The following is a 6812-nucleotide window of genomic DNA, read 5'->3' on the forward strand; positions in this document are numbered from 1 at the left end:
TTGACTAAATTTTTTTCAGGAGATTACATTCTTTTGCTGAAGTAGTGAAATATATAACTATGGACAGATGAAAATAACATATCATACTTGTGACAGTTGTGTTATCTGGATGCCTGTGTTCAAATTCTGATGCAAACACTTACTTAATAAATTATATTAGATAATACATGTTTTTCCAAAGGCCAGTTTTATTATCAGAACAATGGAATAATAAAAGTTTCTTATAATATCATTAATGCTTTATCTAAATCTTTTAAGGAAATCCACAGGGTAGGTCTAATTATTATTCTCATTACAGATTAGAAAGCCAGTAATCCCAGAGAGGATGAATAATGTGACCAAGTTTACAAAGTTTGTAAGTTGGGGTTTGAATACTGCCTATTTTGAGGGTCAAGCTCTTATCTACTATACTATATTACCCTTGACTATTATACTAAACTATATTATCCTTGACTATATGGTTGCTTGAGGGTCATATGCAGTAAATGAAATCATTTTATAAATAGTAAATTTCTGTAATATTAGTTATTTTCCACTGATACACAGTCTTAATGGTTATTATTTGAAAGGCTTACATAATATTTTTATTAGATTGGCATTTCAAAATTTAAATAGCCATAACATTACTATAGTCATTGTTTCATTTTTTAAAAATAAATCTACAGTTTTATTAAGACAAAAACTGACAGTGTTGGTATGAAGTTTAACATTTAAACAAAAGTTTTCACAGAAATCTAACACATGCCTAAAAAGATTTTACAGTGGAGTTCTAGATGCAGGTCTAGACGATGTCAAGAAATGATGGATCTCATGATTCAAGACAGTGTTTTGGGTTTTAGTTAATTCTTAGGATTAAAAAATTTGTTTTGTTTTAAAGTGAACCACTGCCCCAGTATGGAAATTTAATCTTCTCCTGAGACCAGGGCTTCTGAAATCATTCAACTCTTGAAGTGATTCAGTAAACTTGTACTGTCAGTGACTGAACCCTGCCACCAATGGTTTCAAAGTTCAAAAAACAGAGGCTCCAAGAGTTTTCCACCTGAAGAGCACCGGCCCTTGTCTTTCCCTACTCTCTCATCTCCTATACCACCATCTGCCCTTCCTCAAATACTTCAGCCAGTGGTTTGGGTGGAGAAGCTGATATTTATAACTTCATAATTGGAAAAGAAAGGGTCTTCTTGTCAATTTCAATAATTAGCACCTCTAAGGCAGGATGATCTGCCTGTGTATACACTCCAATAAGACTGTTCCTCCTCAACCAGTTTCCATCCCCCAAATGGCAGCTTTGGTAACTTCTTAACTGGCTTGGTCCTTTTTCAGGAACAGCATTAAGCTCAGGCAGGGAACACCTTGGCTTCTAAGTTTCAGGCATTCACAGCTTTTAAACAGTCTCTCACAGTTCTCATTTAGGTTGCCAATGACATTCTTTGAAAGGATAAAATATTCTGGACACAGAACCGAATCATCATTAGTTGTTCTTTCCTTTGTTTCACCATTTCTGCCATCAGGCCCCAAATTTTAACAAAATTGATCCTAACCCATCTCCCTTCTTTCCCACCCCATCCCTCCCACCCCAAATAATACACCAATAATAGCCAACCACTACATACATGCTATGCTGTAAAAATGCAGAGTTAACACTATTGGGAAGAAGGCTTTGGGTTGTGGAGATGCTCTTTGAAGATCTACAGTATTTTTTGCTCTCCCACATCCCATTCTGCAAGTTTTGTCCTTCATAGAAGGCCCTTTGCTTTTCTTAGCAAAGTTCAGAATGGGTTGCCTTGAAACACTGACCCTCCTTGCCCTCCACTAGGATGGGTGTGCAAACTATACAGCAAGGAACAGCTTTAAAGCACTTGGGCTGCTGTAGGACACGGAAGATGTCAATGGACATCTTTTCAAGCCATCTTTATGGTGTCAAGACAAGTAGAACTCCTTCTTTCCCCACTTGAAGCCCACAGTCAGATGTGACAGAGATTGGTACTCAGGGGAGTTAATTCTTGTCATCTTTTTTGTCATCATCCTCTGAGGGGTAGGAATGCCACGTCAGCCTTTCCTCATAGAAGGTTATGACAACCTGTGGGCACTTGACATTGGCTTCCTTGGCAGGGACCAGGTCAGCCTCATCAGAGTTCTTCCATTTCATCAGGAACACAAGTTCTCCACTGGAGTCTGTAGCTCCAATAATCCCCTCCGGTTCCAAACCCTGGGCAAAGCCTAGGGGCTTTTCTGACTCTTCTTTCTTCTTTGGTTTGCTCTCCTCCCCCTTATCTTCCAAATCAGGATCAGCTTTGCGCTTGCCTCCCTCTGATTTATGTCTCGTGTTGTTTTCTGACTGCAGGAATTCGGCAATGTGGTCGGGGCAGTCCAGGTTTTCTTCTGGCTCTGTCGTCCTCATCTGAGAACCCCGCCCACTTTAGGAGGTACTCCACTTTGCCTTTTACCACCCGACAGTCGAGAACTTTTTCCACCACATATTCTTCTAGCACCTCCTCCACTTCTTGTTTTGTTTTTCCCCATAGTGCCCACCAGCTTTCTGGTATAAAGGATGATGCTTTTCAGGGTGGCATCCACGAGTCCGAGAAGAATTGGTGTCGCGCTACTGGCGTGTTTTGTCGGGCCGGCCCGGGGGAGTGACAACCAGGAAAGCAACAAGCCGGTTGACCGCGGTTGAGCCCCTCACTGAAGCGGCGTACCGCAGGCCCCGGCTAACCGCCTTCCCCCATTGTTTCATTTTTTTTGCTAGGTTTTTAGATATTTATCATTAGAGATTGTTTAATTATTATACATGTGTATTTATAAAATCTTTAGTTCCTTTTGTTCTTTAGGTAAATTATTTCAAATCAATTTCAATATCAAAAAATAGAAATATGATTTTCCTTCATACATACTGCCAGACTATTCTCAAAAATAGCTACAAATATTTACATTACCTCCTGTGTTTAAATGTGCTGGCTTCATCTCATAAACACTGTATACTACATAATTTTTAATATATTGTTTTAAAGAAGAGCTATATTGTAAGCCTGCTTTGTTTTAATTTCCTTGATTATTACTGCATATTTAATTACATTATATGTTTATGGTATGTTTTGTCAGGTCATACTTATGCAAATACACCTATGTCATTATAGATGTTAACCTCATATTTGAGGTTAAAATATTTGATGACAGTTGTTTCTTTTAATTTTCTTCTTTTTCATTTTGCAAAAAATTAAAGTTTTTATTTGTAGCTGCCAATACTTTTTGTGTAGTTCATTTAATTTCATCAAGTTAGAATATTATCACCAGTATGACAATTATTCCATTATATTTTACAGTTAATTTGTTAGTCCACTTGGACTTTCTTGTTACTTGTTATATTTTATAACCATGCAATTCATGATCCAATTTATCATGTATATTTATACCTTTCCAGATTGAGATATGTTATGGGAAACCATGCAAAATTTTCCTCCCCCTAAATGTGGACATTTGATACTCTTTCTCTTTATTGTACTGTATTATACTATTTATTCTTGCTTGCTTTTTTTGCATTTACTTAATTTTACTGGCTTCAGATCAACACACTTAGTATGGTTTTAACATCCTCTCCCTGTTCTGCTTAAAACTGATCCTGGTTCTGCTTATTTGTACAAACTCAAAAATTTGGGGGCCTAATCAAATGGGAAAAGAGCCTAAAGAAATGGAATATGATGTTTCCTTTCTCTTCCTTTATTGCTTTCATGGGAGGTATGTGAATTCATGAGTCCTTTGAGTGTTGGCAGCTGACAGAGGCCTGTGTTCTCTTGGCTCAGTAAGGTAAAGGATGGCTAACAAGGTGGAAAATGGCTGGAAGAAGAGAGTGGGATAAACTCACATTTGAATGAGAAACCAGAATACCTATATACTGATTTAGACAGCTTTAAGGAAAATGATTTTCAACTATTTTAAAATGACCCCAGAGTTTGAGAAATTGGACATTGTTCAAACTAACAATGTTTACTCTTTGAATGACAAGAAAATGAAAAGGCAAGCCACAGAACTGGAGAAAATATCTGAAATGCTAAATCTGACAAAGGACTTGCTTCTAGAATATAGAAAGTCTTCTTGTAGCTCAACAGTAAGAAAACAATCAACCACATTTGAAAATGGGCAAAATATTTAAGATACTTCACAAAAGAATATATATATATATATACATATATTCTTATATATATATAGTTGTCCAATAAGCACCTGATAAAATGTTAGATATCACTAGATATCAGAGAAATGCAGATTAAAAGCACAATGAGATACCATTACACACCCATGATAATGGAGGAAAGTGAAGAGTCTGACAGTACAAAGTGTTGATGAGGATTTGGAGCAACTGGAAATCTCATACCCTGTTGATGACAATGTAAAATGGTATAATAATTTAAAAAGTTTACTTAGCAGCACCTTAAAATCTTAAACATATACCTAACTTTAGCCATTCACTTAAGTATTTACCAAAGATAATAAAAAACTTCTGTTAATGCAAAGATAAGTTCATGAATGAACATAGCTGCTGTAAACAAAATAGCTCAAAGTTAGAAACAAATCAAATATCCATTAATGAAAAACTTACTTGCAATTTATTGTATCTCAGTAAAGTTGATTTAAAAATGTCCTAGAACACATTCTAGTTTGTTCTGAATGAAAGTGACATGAGAGCCAAGCTTAACTCATATCCCAGCAAAAATGAAAAAGAAGGTGAACACTGTTTTCTTTTCCTCTGAGTTTCTCCTTTTAAAATACTTTATAATACAATGCCAAAGGTACATGTATAATAGTCTTCCTGCCTATAGTTAGACCACATACATGACGAAATAAGTAAAAACTTGTCTAAATGCATTTGAGTCTTTGTTTGCCTGATTCAGTACTTGGACTTAGTTTAATCATATCCCAACAAGTGGCTATGCAAGAAGCTCTAAAAACTCAATTCACATGTGAGATCATATCCATGCCCAAGCTACAAAGAGCTGAAATGACTGAAATGTCAATGTACCTACATCTGCATAACTTGTTTTCATGCACAGTGAGATTCCTATTAAATCCTTCTTCTAAAAGAAGTTAGATTTTGGCACAACAATTCCCTGCTGCTTTTTCATATGGCTCACTTTCCTTTACCATTATATTTGAAACTGCATCACTACGATTGCAGAACATGAACTTATGATATGTGATGATGCTTTGAGGTAGAAGCAACGCAAATGAGAGTTGAAAGCCATAATACTTCCTTATCCTTATCTTCTGTTTGGGGGCTGAATATATTCTTTCTCTTTTCCCGTCCATTTGCATGTGGCTATAAAAGACCTCTGTGTTTTGGGCTTGGATCTTTATTTTTTTGTATTATAATTGGAAATACTATATTTTCATTTGTATTTCACTTCTAAGGCTTCTACTGCTGTAAAAATTCAGAGTTAAATCTCAGGTTGTATACAGAGTTTTTCCACAGACAACAGAATGAAATAATGTAAGTATTTTACATGACAAATAGCAATTTCCTTACAGCTTTCTTGAGAGGACTGTGAATTTCTCTAAAGGGAGAAATACTAGAGAAAATTTCAATAAAGGCCATATCGGAAAATAAAATTGATATCTATAATAAATCACCTTTAGTACTCTAGCACCAAACAATGTCTTGACTAAAGCTGGAAGGAATATTACCAGAGTGCTCCAGTGTATAATAATTTTGGTATTTTTCCTCTATATATAGTACTAAAATCCTACTAGTATTTGAAATTGTACTCTATATATTTCCTTTTGTAAAAGATAATGTGGTCTGAGATTTTAAAAAGTCAAATAAGCAAGATTTTATTTTCTTTGCACTGACTAAAATAAAACAAAAAAAAGAATAATAAACTTATTAGCTATTTGATTGGCATGAAAACAACTTCCGTAACAGAATTATTTTAAGTCTTCATGTATCAAATTAGTAGAAGCACAACTTTCTCAATGTATAGCTTTTAGAATAGCTAACATATATTAAGTGCTTACCATAGAAACATACTTTTAGTTAGCAATTACTACTACTTGGCATTTTTATAATCTAATAGGGAATAAATCTGTTTTTATAAACTAAAGGAATTGAACATCTGTGAAGGACATGTAGACTGGATTGTTATCAATTATAATATAATCTAAATCAATACTGAATCAGATAACTCCACATTGCTATTACCAATATCATTTATAGATGTAGAAATTGAAGCTTAAAGAGAGTAATTAACTTGGACAAGCTCACAGAGTACTTAAGTGGCAGACTAGAATTGAAATCCTGGCCTATCTGACCCCAGGACTCAGGACCTTTGGTTGCTAATTTTATATCCAAAGCTTAATTTGTCTCTGGAAATTACATCTATGCTCACAAAGGTATTAATTTTGTTCTTCATCTTTAACAATGTGTGTTTCATCTTTCAGGTCATGGGCTACCTTTGTTATTTAAACAACATAACAATAACAATGATATACCCACATCATTGTTTATTAGAATCTGTGCTGAATGTTTCTTTTTTGTTTTTTTTTTTTTGCGGTACGCGGGCCTTTCACTGTTGTGGCCTCTCCCGTTGCGGAGCACAGACGCGCAGGCTCAGCGGCCATGGCTCATGGGCCCAGCCGCTCCACAGCATGTGGGATCTTCCCAGACCGGGGCACGAACCCATATCCCCTGCATCAGCAGGTGGACTGTCAACCACTGCACCACCAGGGAAGCCCTGTGCTGAATGTTTTAAAGAAATTATTTTATTCTGTACTAAAAGCTACCTTACTATTTTCATTTTTTTAAAAAAGATAACCAACATTTA

The 6812-nt window shown here is 35.6% G+C and overlaps 1 pseudogene; it reads right to left on the bottom strand.

The window, feature by feature from the left end:
• Positions 1-1691: 1691 nt before the first annotated feature.
• On the bottom strand, positions 1692-2654 carry LOC111188107 (chromobox protein homolog 1 pseudogene; annotated as a pseudogene).
• Positions 2655-6812: the final 4158 nt, after the last annotated feature.

Source organism: Delphinapterus leucas, chromosome 3, assembly GCF_059928025.1.
Source record: "Delphinapterus leucas isolate spDelLeu-1000000601 "Yukka" chromosome 3, BTC_Dleu_Yukka2, whole genome shotgun sequence".
Taxonomy (NCBI): Eukaryota; Metazoa; Chordata; class Mammalia; order Artiodactyla; family Monodontidae; genus Delphinapterus; species Delphinapterus leucas.